This window comes from Notolepis coatsorum (genome assembly GCF_963971535.1).
Source record: "Notolepis coatsorum genome assembly, chromosome: 1".
Taxonomy (NCBI): Eukaryota; Metazoa; Chordata; class Actinopteri; order Aulopiformes; family Paralepididae; genus Notolepis; species Notolepis coatsorum.
The window spans coordinates 199,365,465-199,386,864 of NC_140165.1; positions in this window are offsets into that span (position 1 = coordinate 199,365,465).

Below are 21,400 nucleotides of genomic sequence, written 5' to 3' on the forward strand. Positions count from 1 at the left end.
TTCACTAACAGGCGAACCGTGGTCTGAGTCTACTGCCAAAACAGAATATGATTTAAAGGGGAACTATTTTACGATTTCTTTCACTATTTGGGCACTTTTACACAATTCCTGTGAGTCTATGGAACACCTCTGTAATTTTTTTTTTTTTAATTCATTGTTTTGTATTTCTAATCAAGTCCTCAAAAACAGCATTTTTCTACCTCAAGATCTTAAGCCGTTTTGAGCCTGGGCTCCAACCACTGTGTGCAGCTCATCATGTACCTGATGCCACACAGCCACATTATCATGCAGCCGTGTCTCTCTGACATCACAAATCAGCACATTTTCAAATGACTCAGTTCAGTGAGGGTGAATATTGTGAGAGGAGAATTGGAAGAATGCGCCAATATGAGAATTAGAGACATAGATCATATTAATATAAGTTCACATAGCTAGGAAACAATGCTAAACACTCAAAAAGGCCATTTATAAGATAGTTCCCCTTTAAAACCTGACGGGGCGCTTTTATTGTAACCGGCGCAGCTTCCGTAGTCTTTACAGTAGTGGTTTAGTGGATGGCACAGACCAACTGCATGCAAGTTAAGCCATTCCGTGTGATACTACTCAGCAGTGGCGGCTGGTGATAAATATTCTAGGTGGGGCTGTGCCATATTCACTCAGTTTCAGTAACTACAGTATATAACCAGACCTGTGCCATATTCACTCAGTTTCAGTAACTACAGTATATAACCAGACCTGGTGCCATATTCACTCAGTTTCAGTAACTACAGTATATAACCAGACCTGGTGCCATATTCACTCAGTTTCAGTAACTACAGTATATAACCAGACCTGGTGCCATATTCACTCAGTTTCAGTAACTACAGTATATAACCAGACCTGTTGCCATATTCACTCAGTTTCAGTAACTACAGTATATAACCAGACCTGGTGCCATATTCACTCAGTTTCAGTAACTACAGTATATAACCAGACCTGCAAACTGATAAGAGGTTAAAAAGGTGACGTGTTTGTAAACCAAACCCCTGTAGGGGTGTGTTTGTCCCCCAGAAGACAATCGTTGTGATTTTAACATGTAAACGAAGAACTAAAGGGAAAAGACAACCCGTATCCGGGTCTGACAGCACTACAATTACATTTTCATATCATAATATCATAACGCAGAGGCTCCGACTCACTTTTTTTTGCTGCCAGTAGAACTGGAAGAGGGTTTGTGGTCCGGGCTTGAACTTTCCATAAATGTGTCTCCATATATCCATTTAGTTAGATCCAGCACTGAATGTATCTTATGATTATTATACATTTTCAACAACGACAACAACTATTAGCGTTGGGTATTTCCTGGTTGGCGTGATTCCGGACGTGATGTCAAACAAATGCCACGTGCTCAGCCAATAGACAATTCGTTTTATTAGTGTGACTTATGGCAAAAGCACGTAAGGGCTTGCACTAAAATAACCCATAGAAATGCATTAGAGGTCGTGGTATTTGAAAAAGAAATGCCAACACATGAACGTATGAGAGGACTGAGGGGCGATCGGCAGCCAGAGAGAAGTCGCCCATGGAGTAGATGCTGCAGCCGATTGGACTATGATATTCAGAGGCAGGATTTATTTGTATTATTATTATATTCATCATACATAATTATTTTGTTTGGGGGGGGGGGGGGGGGATATACATTTTCTTTATAAAAAAATCACCTGTGGCAGGGAGGGTGACGCACAAATCTGTCATAATCAGCCAGCTGCCCATTCCAGAATTGGAGGACATTTTCAGTCCCATCCATGAAAATGCAAACCATCCATGCACAAAATACAAAAAAAATCACCTTTTATGTAAATTGTACTTGTCCTGAGACTAAATGTAAATATAGTTGTAGAAAAAGTGGTTCCAAAATATTAATTTAAATACCAAATAGCTCTCGAGCAAATGGCATTTTTCTCTTGTCCCACCTTCTTGATGACCAACTTGCATGTCCAATATAACATTTAAATATATGTTTTAAATCAACTTTTTTGGTATTAGATTGTTGATATATTAAATTAAATAGTGACAAAACGGAACTTTTCATCATCGGCACCAACACCACCCTCACCAGATCCGGACCCATCACACTCACCATCAATGACTCCACCATTACCCCCTCCCCCCTAGTCCGCAACCTCTGTGTCATCCTCGACCCCACCCTCTCATTTGACCCCCATGTCCGCTCCATTGTCAAAACTTCATATTTTCACCTCCGCAACATCGCCAAAATCCATCACTGCCTCTCCCCCCCCTGCTGCTGAATCCCTCATACACGCCTTCATCTCCTCCCGCCTGGACTACTGTAACTCCCTCCTCACTGGCATCACCTCCCGCTCCCTCCATAAACGACTTCCGGTTTAGCACAATATGTAGCGCACGCATTTGGCAACTGCTCCGCTCCCACCAACGTTAATTTCGTTTAAAAACATTATTTGGACAATACCAAAAGAGAATAGACCACATCGTATGTATTGATAAGACCTTCTACTAACTATATCAAAAGACAACATGGGTAAGGATAGAGGAAAGCCGGTAAAGAAACAAGATACGGTAACTTCAGCGGCGCAGAACGAAACAAGACCAAGAAGACGCGTTCTAGCCGACGCGGGTACAGAGCAGTTGGCGACAAGCCCCGACGAGGAGAATGAAGAGGAAAATATACCGGGACCATCGACTATGGTCCCCGACAGAGAGACAATAGATGTCAACATAACAGGAGCGACAGGAACAAGCTCCGTGAGAGTTAGAGCAGCTGATCTGGATAAGATAATAGCAAACAAATCCATCGTCACCGTCACTGCACCTATATCACCAATTGAAACAAGCAGTACAACCACACCACCCGATTTCAACACACTGACTAACCTGATGAAAGAACAGATTACACACATCGAGGCGCTCAAAGCAAACGTCGATGAGCTCAAAGCACACGTCGAAGATAAATTCGATCGCATCGATGCTAAATTGGAGGAAGTCAAGAAAGCGGTCGCTGCACAGTCCGAGCGAATCACGACAGTGGAGAATTCGGTGACAGATATTACACTGGCAGTCAAAGTGATCGAAAACACCATCGACAAGGGCATGACAGAGATGGCAATTGAGATAGAAATTGTGAAAGAAGCATGCCGGAGGGAAATACAAGAGGTTAAAAATGAATCGATGGAGAGGCTACTCGAATCCCAACGCTACCACAGGCGAAATAACATCCGCATTGTAGGGCTTGATGAAGCAGTAAATTGCGAAGACGCCAACTTTCCAACAGTGCTATCAGCGATTTGGGTAACAACCCTCCAAACACAGTGCCGAAAGTGGACCAAGTTTACAGAATCGGTCCTCGGGGGCATAGCAACAACGGGCCAAGAGTCATCATTGTTACTTTGCGGAAGACATCAATAAGAGATGACATCATCAAAATGGCTTGCATCCAACGTGGGAATCTGAAATATGGTGATAATTCAATATTTATCTACGAAGATCTAAGCAAAGACGCCATCGCTCGACGTCTACCATACAAGGAGGTGATGCAAAAAATGTTCAAATCTGGTCACAAGCCAAGGCTAGCATACCCGGCGCTGTTATCGATCGTGGGCAGTGACGGCCGCAGGTTTGGATTATACACACCTAAAGATGCTGAGGATTATTTGAATCGACATGGAGCAGATACCCCAAGGCAGGACGACAATGTCTGAAAACAGATAAGCCTCTTTCTCAGTGTATATCAGTATTAGAATGACTTTATTGTGTTCATCAAGGTAGCAGACGATATGCAGGCCGTCTATACCAATGCGTACTGTGTATAATACGATCCGTAATACATTATAATTTCAGACTCTGGTCTCCGGGGAGACAAATACATATCATTGCAAAAAGATCAATCTGGAATATTCTGGGTTTATCGCTCGAATGCCCTGGGTCTCTTAGATCATTCTGGAACATAACAACAGTCTATTGGCACTAGTATATTCTACAACATTCTAGAATATAATGCACCATGACAACGAAGGCCTACAACTCTAACATTAAACATCCGGTGTGTATATACATAGCAGATAATCAATTGAATGAAGTTCAATCAGTCCTTAATAATACTTTAAAAATCAACCACACCTAAACGTATGAACACTACAAGGTTATTCTAACAATTTAAGTAATCACTCCACTGATGAAGTGACTGGCACATTGAAGCTCTAAAAGGCTCTGCTTTTCTATTTTATCTAATCAGTTAATTCGGTTCTAGTGGCTTCTCCACGTTGATTATTATTCTATCTCTCATTCCTTATCTATATCTTTCTTTTCTTTTTTTTTCTCTCTTATTATTCTATTTTTTATCTCTATCTTTTAACTTACATTGTTCTTTTCCATTGTTCTTCACATTAAGGTGTCAATATTTCTCTACAATCTTTTCCTTTTTCCTGACTTTCCTACATGTTAGTAGAGGGTTCAAATGAATATGTCGATGAAAGTTTATTCTCTTTTTTTATTTTTTGTCATTTATCACAATATTTCATTACAGTAAGGGAAGGTGCAAGACCAAAAGCGACATTCTATTGCATTAGAATGAAAATGTTAGATCCTATGGCAATTAGCATAGGAAGATTAGGATTACAATGCTCAGTTTGGGCAATCCGGTGGACTAAGGGAGAGAGTCATTCGCGGAGGATGTGTTTTTGGAACACAGGCCTGTACGACTCTCTGGGCGAGGGGAAAATAGGGGATTTTTATTTGTATATATATATGTTTTTAAGCTCGGCTCTCAACGGGACCTCATTAATTGGATGTACATCTATTGTAGCTTCGCACTCCAGAAGCATTACCAAAAACTACACAAAAACATGCATAGATTATGGCTAGTTTGAATATAATGGTATGGAACACCGGTGGGATAAACAAACAACACAAACGCAAAAGCGTGCTCACACTGATGAAAAAAGAACATGTGGACGTGGCTCTATTAAGCGAAACGCACATTTTAGAGGAAGACATAAATACGTTAGCGGATAACATATACCATAATATTAGTCACTCTTCTTTTGGTACGAGAACTAGAGGTGTAGCCATAGTCGTCAGACGTAAATTAAATATCGAATTGAAAGGGGTATGGTCGGATGCTGAGGGGCGTATAACTATAGCTAGGATTGTACATAATAACAGGAAAATTGTGTTGGCAGCGGTATATGCCCCAAATTTGTACGAAGTAGGTTTCTTCACTTCACTAACCGGAGAAATGTTAAACCATCCCGAGTACTCATATATAATAGGTGCGGATTTTAATGCCATTTGGAATCCAAGGATGGACAAATCTTACCTTGCCTTTTCCAGCGAACAAAAAAATTCATCTAAAGCATTAAAAGATTGGTCAAAGTCTACAGGGGTAATTGATTTATGGCGTTCACTTAATCCCATGACCCGTAAGTACTCCTGTCGTTCGGCGAGACACAACACATTATCCAGAATTGATTACGTCTTTGCATCCCGAGAATATTTGATAAATATGAAGTGGAAATGATACCCAATGCGCTATCAGATCACTGTTACTTAATCCTGAAAGCAACATTTGGTACACTATCTTCCCGGGCCCCAAGATGGCGTTTTAATACTATGCTGCTTAACAACAAGGAATTCATTACACAAATTAAAGAAGCTCTCACAGTATTCCTACGGGATAATGCAAACGCGGAGCAAGACCCCAGAATATTATGGATGTCGGTAAAGGGTATGATCAAGGATTTCACCGATAGATTTTCCTCCATATTGCGCAAAAATCTATGCACAAAACTGTCTGAAATGGAAACGCTTTACTCAACGCTTTTTAATTCTTTAAAATACAACAACTCTACTAGACTAGAAAACCAAGTTAACATTCTAAAGACAGAGATCAAAGCAATATACAGACAAAAATCGGAAATGCAAATATGCAGCACAAGACAACAGCAGTATTTCCAAGGTTCTAAACCTAGTCACCTATTAGCCATGCGATTAAGAATTAATGCAAAATTTGCAGATATAACTGCCATTAGAAAACAACAAGTACTTGTAACAGACCCCAAAATAATAAACGATAGATTCAAAGAATTCTACTCCGACTTGTATAATACAGAAACGACCTTTGATCAAAACAAATTAGACACATATCTTAATCAAAGTACTCTCCCTAAACTTTCGGAGGACGACGCTAAACAGTTAGAAGCACCGATCACATTAGAAGAACTCAAGAAGGCCATATCCGGAATGAAAAACGGTAAGGCTCCGGGAAAAGACGGTATCCCATCAGAAATGTACCTTTCTTGCTGGGACATATTTGGACCCTTATTACTAAATATGATCTTATACTCAGTCAAGGAGGGGAGCTTCCATAAACACCACAATATCGCACTCATTTCAGTCCTTCTCAAAAAAGACAAAGACCCCACTGAGTGCGGTAGTTACCGACCTTTAAGCCTCCTCGGAACCGATGTCAAACTGTACTCTAAGATATTAGCCATCAGATTGCAAAAGCATATGACGTCTTTAGTTCATCCAGACCAAACTGGCTTCATAAGAGGTCACCTGATCAATGATAACATAAGGCGAATACTGCACGTACTAGATGCAGACAAAGAGGACACCACACCTAAGGCGATGCTATCCCTGGATGCTATGAAAGCATTTGACAGGCTGGAATGGTCGTTTCTATGGGCAGTATTAGAAAGGATGGGGTTAGGAAAAGGATTCATTGATATGATTAAAGTACTATACAAGGACCCATCTGCCATGATTACAACAGGCACATTCATCTCCGAAATCTTTCCGGTATCACGCTCAGCCAGACAGGGTTGCCCTCTTAGTCCCGGACTATTCGATCTATCATTAGAGCCTTTAGCACAATTTATAAGACAATCCCAACACATAGAACCAATCGTAATCAAGGGCACACAACATAAAATTCGTTTATATGCGGACGACGTAATATTGTTCATGCAAAACCCCAACACCACATTGCCGCATCTACTCAAGTTGATAGAGAACTTTGGTGATTTATCGGGATTTAAAATAAATTGGCCGAAGTCGGCTTTCCTTCCTCTTAACATCCGTGCAAAAAAAGACACAACCCTCCCAGGCGCGATACCCATGGTTAAACATTTTAGATGCTTGGGTGTGGAAATATTTCCCACCATAAGACAAACGGTGAAGCACAATTACACAAAAATACAGAACAAAATCAAAGACGACCTGGACAGGTTGGCAAAACTTAAAAACTCAGTACAGGCAAGGGTATCAATAGTTAAGATGGATGTATTACCAAAAATCAATTTCATCAGCTCAATGCTACCGTTACCTCCTCCAGAGGGCTACTGGAAAAGATTACAATCCTCCACATACAAATTTATTTGGAATAACAAACCACCTCGCATAAAAAGATCCACCGCACAGAGAAATAAAGCAGACGGTGGCATGGCAGTTCCAGATTATTTACAATATTTTAAGGCTTTCACATTAAGACCATTGAAAATATGGTTTGATCCCCAGGCTTTGGTATCTTGGAGAGAATTGGAAGAAAACATAGTAGCCCCACAGAGACTGAAAGACATAGCACACACTAAACTTTCAATCAAGCATTGTGAGCGGGAATTTGGCCCCATAATTACCCATGCAATCAGAACATGGCGGGAAACACAAAAGAAATATCCTAACCCTCAAAAATGGCATAATCACACTCCCATATTCAATAACAATGCACTCTTAATGGGAAAACGCCCTATAAGATTCCCTATATGGGAAGAGCAAGGCATACACTCATTAGGGGATATTTTTTAATAACCAGGGCTTCTGTAGTTATGGCGAAATATGCACAAAGTTTAACCTCACCGAGTCCACATGGCTTTTTTACATACAGTTACGACTATGTCTGAGGTCTCACGGTGTTCCATTACTCATACCAATTGAACACCACAGATACCACACATTTTTCTATGAAAGAGAAACATTGGGAGGTTTTGTATCAGGTTTTTATTATCAATTACTAACGTCCTCGTATGAAACCCTTCAACTAGACACTGTCTGGAGGAGAGATATACCAGACCTGGAAAATGACTTTGATTGGCAAGGAGCCTGGGCAAATGTCCGACTTACATCAAGGAACCCGGATCATCAACAAATCAATCTGAACTATATTCACAGGACATACTTGACTCCTATAAGACTGTGCAGAATGGGGCTTAAACAAGACTCCAAATGATCCCAATGTACAAATGGGGAAGAAGGAACATTTATGCACATGTATTGGGACTGCCCACCAGTTAAGGCATTCTGGAAAGATGTGTCCCAACAATTATCAAAACTTGTATCTTGGAATATACCTGTACACCCCTCGGTATTACTATTGAATGATGTTTTTGAGTTTGCAGTGAATCCACAGCTAAAGAGATTGGTTTTATCGGGTATCACAGTAGCTAAAAAGCTGATCGCATCACGCTGGTTTCAACCGGAAAAAATGTGCCGGAAAGTTTGGTTTCTTACATATCTCGATGTGATATATCAAGAAATATCTACAGCAAGAATTCTGGGTCTCAATTAATCCAAAATGTCAATGTGGGTAGAAGTGGTGGAGAGAATAAAAGCTAGCTTATAATGGTAGTGTCTGGTTAGGAGTGAGGGATAATGGAGGTACTATCCAAGGGGGGGTCCGGGAGGGGGGGGTTCGAGCTGGAGCATATGTGTGTAGGGTTTTAGAAAATAGGTATTAGGGGTATATTCTATACTAACATTTATATAATTGTAATTTCGCTGGATATACACTGTATACGGTTAAAATGTTATTATAGACTATTTTTGTTTTATCTTGTTTCTGTACTTGCATGTAATTTTAACCACCTTGACTGTAAGTTTCATTATGCATTATGTGTTGAGTACTGACTTTTAATAATTTTTGTTTTGCAATAATAAAAAAAATATATAAAAAAAAAAAAAAAAAAAACAGATGGTCCAAAACTCAGCCGCGCGCCTCCTCACTAACACCCGGTCCCGCGAACACATCACTCCTGTCCTCCACTCCCTCCACTGGCTCCCGAACAAGGAACGCATCAACTTCGAAACACTACTCCTCACCTTCAAAGCCCTCCATAGCCTGGCCCCCCCTACCTGACTGACCTCCTTCTCCCCTACCACCCCACCTGTTCCTTCCGGTCCTCTTCCACTCTTTCCCTCACTGTCCCATCATCCAAACTCAAAAGTTTTGGTGACCGGGCATTCTCTCAAGCTGCACCCCGACTCTCACCCCTCCCTCAGACCATCAGAGACTCTCCCTCACTCTCCACCTTCAAATCCAGACTCAAAACCTACCTGTTCTCCCTAGCATTCAACCTTCCTTACCCATAACCACCCTCCTCCAACCCACCACCATTTTCTCCTGCCCCCCCCACCCCCCCCTTGGTTTTCCCTTACTCTCTTCCTGACTGTCTCCCCTACTCACTCCCGTATTCGTTATCCGTTACTCGTGGTTTTATGTTCCTGTGTATTCTTTTTGTTCTCCGTTTCCCTGTGGTTCTATGTTTCTTTGTTTTCTTTGTTTTCTTTTTTGCCTATTGTCAGCGACTTTGGGTTTTTGAAAAGCACTATACAAAATAAATGAATTATTATTATGTCTTTTGTAATTGTAGAAACAATTTGTTTATTCATCAACATATTTTAAATAATAGTAATTATGAACTGAAGTTGTGTCCCACAGCATGTGTGCAACCCTGTTACCGAAACCTATTTCACCTGGCAGAGGAAGAAAACAATTACATTGAGTCACATGAAGGAAATTACATCATCAAGCCATGTGCTAACACAATGGCTAGTCAGTAATTATTAGGCCCATGTCATTCTGGTAATTACTTTTGTTTGATGTAAAACTACAATTGGGAAAAAGTCCATGCAAGTGAAATGATTATGTGACAATTTTTGTATGTTTATACAGTATCTTTCTTTTAGGCAACGTGATGCTGGGAGAAGAAAAAGGAGGGCAACCAAAGCAAAGTTAAACAGGGAGTTCCAGGAAGTACAGGATAAGTTGAGGAAAGCTGAAGAGCGGGCAGAAAAATACAGAAAGCTGCTCCAACGTTTTTGAAAAAGAACAATCCATCTTCAAGATCCTACGTCAATAAGTTGATTCGGTACATCTCGGGCATAACCCTAAGGAGAACCCTGTTGTTCCACAAAGCTGTAGCTGAGGAAGTATGTGACAAGTATGCACATTCAAAGAGAGAGAGAGTGACAAACAGGTCATTGCAGGAATAGTCACCAACAAAGTCCTGAAGAAGTACAGGCTGCAGAGATTGGCACATTGGCACAGGAGGTTTATGGATTTTCAAGGAGGAAGTGGACAAAACTGGCCAATTAAATTGATACATCCAATTTGGAGAGCCTGACACAAGTCAACAATGTATGTATGGGGAATGTGAGAACTGCAGCAACAATACCTATACACTCACAAGCCACTACAGACCCACTGGTCATGTCTCCTACCTTCAGTGAGCCACTGTGGACAAAGAGCCCAAACATGATCCTGGAGCAGCCTCAAAGGTCACTTTGAAAAGATTATTTGAATGCTCCCAAGAAGAGCTGGTAGGAACCTTTCAGATTTTGCTCCAGAAGTTCAGGTGCCATCTACAACATCAGGCAGCAATATGCTTTCTCACAGGCCCTGAAGCTGAACCTCCCTGCAAATGAATGTGCAGTCCATATCGACTTCTCTGAGAACTACAGCTACAAGTACAGCACTGGAGTACAGGCTGTCCATTTTGGTGCATCACACCAACAGGCCACTTTGCACACTGGGGTTTACGATGTAATATTGATCATGCTCATTCAGGTGAGGAATGCAGCAAGAATTCCAGGTTGTCAGCCTGTTCTGATCCAGTTTGTGGTTTTGTTGTCTATTTTGTATCATTCCTACTCATCCTGTTGAACATATAAAATACTATTAAACAACATTTCTGTGGTACTGAGTATGTATTTGTCACATATATGTCATGATCTACAATCAAAAGAAATGTATCCATTCAACTGTTACTTAGCGCAACCCTGTTACTCTAATTTGAAGGCTGTTACCATATCATTTTTATTAAAATAATCGTACATGATTTCCTCAGCTCACAGGGGTTGAACCTATTGTAATTTTAATAGTTTGCACAATTATATGCATAATGTATTTGAGCAAATATTTGAAAGTAAATACTGAAAATTTAGTAAAAAGAAAGATGTGACTATTGTAAAGTTGGGCAAGATAGATTTCAAAGTTGCTTAAATTAATATAAGTGAAGTCTTATCTGAAATTAAATCAGTATTCAGTGAGCATGTGACTTTCTTTACTTAATTGTAAAGGATTTATTGAAAATATTTTTAAATATACTTTTTTCAGCTTACTGAGTATTTGTAACAGGGTTGCGGCAAACATACTGTAGCACACAACAAATACAACATATCATAAAAGTGTTCCTTTGATGCCTGAGCTGGATGAATCAAATTATTTGATCGTTTACTACCTGTTTTTATGAAATACATAACAGAAAATGATCAAATAAAGGTCAATTTTTCAAAGGTATTGATGCCTAATTGTCCTCCAATTCTGGAATTTACCCCCTGCTACTCAGCCAATCAAGTCTGTGCATTCCAGGCGGTAAACATTGCAATTCTACAGTGCAGACAGATGAGAGAGTTAGAGGCAAGTTTGAAATTAAAAGAAAAAGAAAGATAGCGATACAGGTAGAGAGAGAGAACAAAGGGAGAGATACAGACGACTGCATCGGAGAAAGTTGAGAAACAGAGGAGTGAGACAGAGAAAGTGAGAGATACAGACGACTGAGACGGAGAAAATATAGCATTTAATCCGGACTCATTTCTGTTCATACTTCCTGGGAAAACAAAACCTGTGTGTCACATGTTCAGAAATCGTGGCACTTATTAAAAGTGCCAATGTGAAATGCCATTATGTACAATACAATGAAAAGGAGTTTGGCATCCAACCAGAGTACAGGTGATTCAACTGGGTACAAAATATACAAATGACTACTACTGAGTGTAGTGTAATATGTACAGTGATACATGTATAAAGATAGTATAGTATAGTAAACATGCGTCATGCCTTGATGGCCTCCAAGAATATTAAGCTCACACCAGCACGAGAGATAATCATGAAGGACACAATCTCACCACGGATTACAGCAGCACAAGACGTCCCGTCCCCCCCGTCCCCCCCCATATCACACAAGGCCATCTCGTCTGATCAAATGTCCCCGAAAGCACAGAACAGTCAGTACGGTACAGAATAGCACAATTGCCATGCCATCTCTCAAAACATACAAGTAATCCTAACCAGCCAATGGCATGGTGAAAAATATACACCATCAATGCGTTTACCTGCTATTAACCTCAGGGCCATCACGGTCAAGCCAAAGCAGACCTCCTCTAAAGAAGTCCAACAAATAAAATTAGCTCTCCTAAATGTCAGATCACTGAATAATAAAACTTTCTTAGTAAATTATCTGATTAAAGAAAATAACTTAGATTGCATCTGCCTAGTAGAGACATGGCTAAATAATGACACAGCTACATCAATAATGATAGAAGCTTGTCCACCAGACTATAACTTTTTTCAAATACCCAGAAAAAATAAAAGGGGCAGAGGAGTTGCAGCAATCTTCTCCTCAAAACTCTTGTTTAGAATCACAGAACTAGGCGAGTTCATGTCAATGGAATATCTTGCCATTGAACTAAAAACAGAATCAACTATTATTGTCACAATATACCGCCCGCCTAGACACTCACCAGTATTTATACAGGAGCTCTCTGAACTGATCTCACTATGTGTTACCGGATATGATAAGGTGATCCTAAATGGAGACCTGAACATCCATTTTAATAAGAAAACAGACTCCAAAACTATGGAACTAAAAAATCTACTGGATAGCTTTGACCTAATACAGCATATAACAAATGCAACTCACCGGCTTGGGAATACACTAGACTTAGTTATAACAACAACTGGGCTAAGCATAACAAATATCTCAATAACTGAATTACCTCTCTCCGACCATCACTGTATATTTTTTGATACTCAAATAACCCTTACTAAAACAAAAAAAGAAATCATAGTTAAAGAGAGGCTCCTAAACGACAAAGCTGAATCAAAGTTCATTGATCTTATCAGACTACATGAACCTGCACACAATCATGACAGCTCTCTAAATGAAATGGTAGAAAATCTCAATGATGCAATGTCATCTATATTAAATTCTGTCGCCCCATTAAAAACGAAAAAGAAGAAAACTAGAGCCTCGCCCTGGTTAAACTATAATACGGTCAACGAAGAAAAAAGGAAATGTCGTGCAGCGGAGCGAAAATGGAGAAAAACAAAAACCACCATATGCTGTGATATATACAAAGATGCTTTAACTACTTATAATAAAACCATCCGCTTAGCAAGGAAAGATTACTTCTCTAAAATCATTACAGAAAATGCTGGAAACTCCAGAATCCTCTTTTCCACTATTAATGTACTACTCAACACTGCCCCTACACCTCCTCAGTCATCAACGGTTAAGTGTGAAGAACTTGCACTATTCTTTAACAACAAAATAACCTTGATCAGGGCCAGCATTACTCATGATGGAAATAAAGTTGATTGCGGCAAACCGTGCAATGTAACCATGAGAAGTTTCACATGCATCACATTAGATGTACTCTGCAAAACTGTCTCAGAATGTAACTCCTCCACCTCAGACATTGACCCTATACCTACAGCTTTCTTCAAACGGGTATTTAATAGTGTTTCAAGCCCTGTGCTAGATATCATAAACACTTCCCTTAGGACTGGTATTTTCCCGAATGCCTTTAAAACAGCAGTTGTAAAGCCATTACTAAAAAAACCTAACTTGGATAGTAATGAAATGGCAAATTATCGTCCAATATCCAACCTACCATTCATTAGTAAAGTACTTGAAAAGATAGTTTCAGTTCAAATAAATTCCTTTCTTGAAGAAAACAACATCTTAGAAGAATTTCAGTCAGGATTCAGAAAATATCATAGCACTGAAACTGCCCTCACCAAAATAATCAGTGACCTCAGACTAAACTCTGACGAGAATAAGATCTCCATCCTTATCCTGTTAGATCTCAGTGCAGCATTTGATACAATCGATCACGATATTCTAATCGATCGTCTTGAAAACCATGTCGGTTTCTCAGACCATGTGCTAGGCTGGTTTAAAACATACATCAGAGGGAGGAAATTCTATGTTAAACTAGGAGATCACATGTCTGATATATACGACAACAACTATGGAGTTGCACAAGGGAGTTGCTTAGGTCCTTTACTCTTCTCCCTTTACATGTTACCGCTGGGTGATATCATCAGAGAACATAATGTAGATTTCCATAGCTATGCGGATGATACACAACTGTACATATCTGCTGAACCAAATGATACAGCGATTAGCTCCATTACAGACTGCTTACTGGCAATAAATAAATGGATGAGTAAGAACTTCCTGAAACTAAACGAGAACAAAACTGAAATTCTAATTATCGGCTCCAAAACTAAAAAAGAAACATTAATAAAGAACCTGGGTGGACTAACCCCTTGGATCAAATCTGAGGTCACTAGTCTTGGGGTTGTCATAGATTCAGAACTGAACTTCAATTCTCATATTAGCAAAGTGACGAAAACATCATTCTTCCATCTCAGAAATATAGCAAAAGTACGACCATTTATTAATCAGAACGATGCTGAGAAGCTAATTCATATCTAGCCGGTTAGACTACTGTAATGCACTTTTCACAGGTCTCCCTAAGAAAACCACAGAGAGGCTTCAGCTAATCCAAAACTCTGCAGCCCGACTGCTAACTAGAACCAAAAGGAGAGAGCACATTAGTCCAGTCTTAGCCGCTTTACACTGGCTTCCTGTAACATTTAGAATTGACTTTAAGGTCCTTCTCCTTACATACAAAGCTCTAAATGGACAGGGACCTAGCTACATCGCCAACACTCTAATAAATTACACACCAGCAAGAACACTGCGATCATCAGCTGCTGGACTACTAGAGGCTCCCAGAAGCAGTCAAAAGAGGATCGGTAATGCAGCCTTTATCAACTATGCCCCAAAACTATGGAACAAACTACCCCAAAACATCAGGGAAGCCAACTCGCTAGACATCTTTAAAAGACAGCTTAAAACCTATCTCTTTGCTCAGGCATTTCACTGATAGATATCTGCTACCACCTAGTGGCAAGAGGAAACATCAGGGATATTCTGACACAACTTGTATTTATTCTTACCCTGCCTACTCTTTTACACTGCCTATCAAATTCATGTGTCGGTTATTGCACTTTTTACTTCTTACTGATGACTATTTTTAAACTGAATCATTTTAAACTATTCTTATTATTTGCTATGCTCGCATAGCATGTCCGTCGGTTAGTGCACTTTTTAATTACTGAATAGAGAGCCTATTAGGATGCTAGATCCTAATGTGAAACACTATGCTTATGGCAGATCAATCAGCATGGATTGTCTGTAAACTTTAATACATGGTAGAACCAGGTTAACTGTGTCCTGGCTGTTAGTAGAACCAGGTTAACTGTGTCCTGGCTGTAGCATTGTAGAACCAGGTTAACTGTGTCCTGGCTGTAGTAGAACCAGATTAACTGTGTCCTGGCTGTTGTAGAACCAGGTTAACTGTGTCCTGGCTGTAGTAGAACCAGGTTAACTGTGTCCTGGCTGTTAGTAGCTGTTAGTAGAACCAGGTTAACTGTGTCCTGGCTGTAGCAGTTTGGTTTGTTAGAACAGACTGTAATCTTATGCTTATGGCAGATCAATCAGCATGGATTGTCTGTAAACTTTAATACATGGCAGTTTGGTTTGTTAGAACAGACTGTAATCTTCATTTGCTTATGGCAGATCAATCAGCATGGATTGTCTGTAAACTTTCACTTGCTTATGGCAGATCAATCAGCATGGATTGTCTGTAAACTTTATGCATTGTTGTCACTTGCCATATCTTGCTATGCTCGCTCATGCCTGTATTTTTTATGTCCGTTCTATTTTATAATTTTTATTTTATTTTATTTTATTTTTATTTTACTATTTTTAAACTGAATCATTTTAAACTATTTTTACTATTTGTATTACTGAAAACTGTAAGCGGAGAGCCTATTGGGATGCTAGATCCTAATGTGAAACACTGTGATTCTACCTGTCTATCTTTTTATGCTCGCTTATGCCTGTATTTTTTTACTGTTGTGAAGCACTTTGAACTGCAACCTCTGTATGAAAAGTGCTATACAAATAAAGTTATTATTATTATTATAGTAGTAGTCATACTGGCCAGCAGCATAACTAGCAAGAGTAGGATATGTATAGATATAAATTATCTACAGATATGTTAAAGGTATGTACAAACAGGTGTGGATAGATATATTTTGAGGAAAAAAAGTGTCCTCAAAATTATACTTTTGTGATTTCCTACCTATTTAGGGTTAATAAAACATCTTACAATTTAGACAAAAAAGAAAAAGGATTTTGATAAAATGTTCTTTATTTTAAATGTTCATCAAACAACAACACAACATCAACATCAATAATAACAACAATAATAATAATGACAAGACAATAAGAAATAATACATATTACAGATACTTACAGATATTTTACAGCATGTCCACTGTAGACCATCTTTGTGTAAAAAGACGACCAAACTTAAAAGGTAAAAAATAGCTAAATAATATTAAACCAAGAATACATTCCCCTTCTTTAAAAAATATGAAACAATTATATTTTATCTATATCTATTCTTATTATAATTTAGTTATTTGGAAAACATAAATTCTTCATTCTTCATTGTGCTTAATTTCTTCCTTTGCATTTTCTATTTTAACAATGATACTCCTGGAAGCATTTTCTCTGTTTTGTAATGCAGAGAAACATCTTGCATTTGGTACACCTCATGGCTCTTGCCTTTGCAGCCCTGGGCACATGGAGAATAACGGTTAGATCAGGAAATATCAATGAGTACAGCAAGGCTTAGGTTCAGTCTTCTTACTTGGATGGTAGTTTAACACTCCCACGACGAGGAGACAGGATCTGCCAGCTGAAGTACCTTCTGGCTGATGAGTGGATGAGTGACAGCTGTGTTGAGTGGAGAGCTGGCAGCGTGCGAAAGTGTGGGAGAGGATGAGGAGGAGTGAAGAAGGTGTGTGGAGGATGTGGAGGGAGGATGAGGAGGAATGAGGAAGGGTTGGCCTGATGGAAATCCCGGACGAGGTCAGGATCCAGGATCAACCCGCGGGAGACCCAGCTGTGCTCCTCTGGGCCGTAGCCCTCCCAGTCAACCAGGTATTGGAAGCCGTGGTCGCGGCGACGCACGTCCAGCAGCTGCCGGATGATGTAGGCCGGGTGGTCGTCGATGACCAGCGGAGGGGGAGGCTCCGGAGCTGGGGGAGACAGGGGACTGGAGACCACCGGCTTCAACTGGGAAACATGAAACGAGGGGTGAATGCGCATAATGGAGGGTAGCTGGAGTTTGACGACTGAGGGGTTAATAATGGATAGTATTTTATAGGGACCAACAAAACGGGGGGTGAGTTTACGGGACACAGACTTGAGCGGCAGGTCCCGGGACGAGAGCCAAACCATCTGACCTGGTTGATAGTCGGGAGCCGGGGTCCGGTGGCCGTCGGCGAAGCGGCGGTTCTGCTCAGCGGAGCAGCGCGGCCCTCGTGTCCTCCCATATCCTCCTGCAGCGGCGAAGGTGGTCCTGCACCGACGGAACAGCGATCTCCTCCTCCTGTGCAGGGAACAGTGGGGGTTGGTAGCCCAGAGAAGACTCGAAGGGGGACTGACCTATGGCCATGGAGGACAGAGAGTTGTGGGCGTACTCAATCCACGGCAGGAAAGCACTCCAGCCGGAGGGGTCCCGGGTCGTCACGCAGCGGAGGGCGGACCCCAGGTCCTGGTTGGCCCGCTCCGACTGGCCGTTGGTCTGCGGAAGGTATCCGGAGGAGAGACTGACCGTGGCCCCCAGGGCCCGACAGAAGGCCTTCCAGACTTGGGAGATGAATTGAGGGCCCCTGTCGGAGACGATGTCCACCGGGATCCCGTGGAGGCGGAAGACGTGGAGCACCATCAGGTCCGCGGTTTCTGAAGCAGAGGGGAGTTTGGGGAGAGCAACAAAGTGCACGGCTTTCGAGAAACGGTCAACGATAGTGAGAATGACTGTGTTACCGTGTGAGAGGGGCAGACCGGTCACGAAGTCCAGGGCGACGTGCGACCAGGGCCGACCGGGAACAGGGAGCGGACGGAGGAGCCCGGCGGGCAGTCGGTGGGAAGCCTTCCCACAAGCACAGACGGTGCATGCAAGGACGAAGGCGCGGGTGTCCTCCCTCATGGAGACCCACCAGAAGTGCCGCCTCAGCAGGGACAGGGTACGGTCGATCCCAGGATGACAGGCGAACCGGGAGGCGTGGACCCACTGGAGCACCTGGGAGCGGACAAGGTCGGGGACAAAAAGCCGGTTTTTACCTGTCATATTTTTGGGGAAGCTTGGCTTCCCTTGGCTTTCATGAATATTCGCCACTGACTTCAGCCAGTTCCGATTTGAAGTCCAGGTACTGCTGAGTGTTCTTCGCTGATTGGTTCAGAGCTATGCTGTCAGCCTTGTATTGCTTGTTGATGCAGACCTTCTCGGACTTTGGAAGACTGAGACAGCCTTGCTTCATGCGGTCAAGTAACGGCCGGACACTCCAAAGAATGTCTGCCTTCTTTGTTTCCTCTGTTACAGCCAGGTCATCAACAATCTTTACTGAGATTCTCAGCTTGAAGAACCTATCCCTTACCATTTTTCCACTTATAACTGGTACTTTGTGTTTTTTGCCCAATAACATCTTGATTCTGGGATAGCCTAGGCAAGCCATGTGGACTGATATGCCAAAGATTATCTTAATCTCTTCTGGAGTAGTATTCAAAGACACTACTCTAGTTTGAAGCTCTCTTTGATTGGAGAATGTTGTCAAATCTTCAAATACTGTTCAATGTACTGGGTAAAGTACTGAATTGGATGAATCTTGACCATCAGGAAGCCCAGGTAGAGCAGGTGTGAATCTGTTATGATGTAAAAAGCACACCAATAAATTAAAGGTAATAAGAGGAACAATAATACTTCCTCTCAGAAAAATAAAACATACATGCTACTTCTGGTCCACAGAGGCTGAGGTCTTTTCAGCTTGGCCCTGTGTCTGTGTCTGTAATCGTCTGCTCATCTGTGCCTGCTGCATCACCCGCTTCTTCTTCTACTTCAGTATCTTCTGTCCCTGGTACAAAGTCCTCTCATCTCTCTCGTCCTCTCATCATCTGACAACTGCAAATCTGAGTCTCCCTCAAGAATGCGCTCTGCCTCTGCTCTGTTCCCTGCAACAAAGTTGAGTCATTACATAAAGATGGTCTTGGTGTCCACAATAATTGACATTAATAAAAGGGCTATTACTAAAAACACAAATAATTTAACTGCTTTCAGAATGAAATTATCATTCCTAACATGTTAATAAACAAGAATATGATTTTCAGTAAAAAAAATAAACAATAATAAACAGTATTTGACTTACCTCTCCTCTTTCCATGAAATGTGTTGGTTCCTATTCCTGCCATTTTGGATGACAAAAAGAGGAACTTCCCAGCATGCCACCCTATCACGCAATATGTGAATGGAAAGCCTTCGATGTCCTCTGTACAGTACAGCAGGAAGTAGTAGAGTAGATCAAAAGACTAAACGGAGATACATGTGAACAAAATGTCAACTAAAGGACACAATTCAATGGGCTGGGTCTCAGGAGGATGTGGTGAGAATAAATATATATATATATATATATATATATATATATATATATATATATATATATATATATATATATATATATATATATATATATATATATATATATGGTATATACAGCATTTGTACATGCTATCATACAGACTTGACTTACTTGACTTAATCCTCTTTACCTTGTTGGGGGGCATAGGGCGTCCACCAGAGCTCTCCATCTCACTCTCTTCTGGGCCAGGGCCTTTGCTTCTTTCCAGCTCACTCCGATGTTCTTTAGGTCTTGGAGTGTGGAACGTCTCCAGGTGTTTCTCGGCCTATCATACAGGCCTATCATACAGAGCTATATACTTACTTATACACCTGTATATTATACAGGTGTTACGATTGGGGGTGATGATGAAGGTGAGAACACAGTATGCAGACAAGGAAGAAGGAACGGAGGCAGAGATGAGGGGTGATGCTTAAAGAAGGAATGTTTACTAACTCAACCAAACTACCAAAACAAAAGGGAGGCACAGCCGGGCTGGCTCTGGAACAAACACAGACTGATCACGAAAAAATAAAGAGCACCAAACATTGCTAACATAACAAACAGAGGAACAAGCTCACTAGACAGGACAACAAACTCACTTGACAGGACATAGGCACACAGGCACGATACGGGGACAATGACGCCACAATGATCCCAACAAACCACAAGTAATAAAAACAGACACTAATTAACACTGATTACTAATGGAAAACACCTGGGGGAAGAAGGCACTAGAACTAATACAATAATCAACAATACCGGAACAAGGACTAAACTAATACAACACACAGAATCAAAATGCCAACACAGAGAAAACCTAAACCAGGGGTGGCCAACCAGTCAGAGACTAAGGGTGCTTTCACATATAGTTTTGGTGGACTCGGTGCGGTTCTGGTGGTGAAGTTGCAACATTGTTGCATTCTTCATTTGGTTAGTCTGCATTCACATAGCAATTTGTCAAGCGCACCGAACTTTCTGAACAATGTCACGCGGTCGAAAAGGGCGCTCGTCTATTGGACACAATGGAGAGTGGAAATCCCTCCCCTTCAGGAAGTGAAATGCGGAAATACACAAACTGCGCAGCAGTGATAGTAGCAGAGGCGTGGCATTTATAGAGAGTGGAAATGTGTGTGTGTGGCTGCGAGCCTGTGTGTGCGCGCGCGCGCGTGTGTGTGTCTGTGTGTGTGGACTGCGAGCCATGTCTGACTCCAGATCAGCGGATCACCCAAGTCTGTCCACGAGACATGTTTACACAGTGTGCTTGTAATGCCGCGCACCATGGTCATAATAAGCCGTGTTTTTTTCTTCTTCCTTCTACCCAAGATGCACAGTTAGATATATAGATAGATAGATAGACAGACAGACAGACAGACAGACAGACAGACAGACAGACAGACAGACAGACAGACAGACAGACAGACAGACAGACAGACAGACAGACAGACAGACAGACAGACAGACAGACAGACAGACAGACAGACAGACAGACAGACAGACAGACAGACA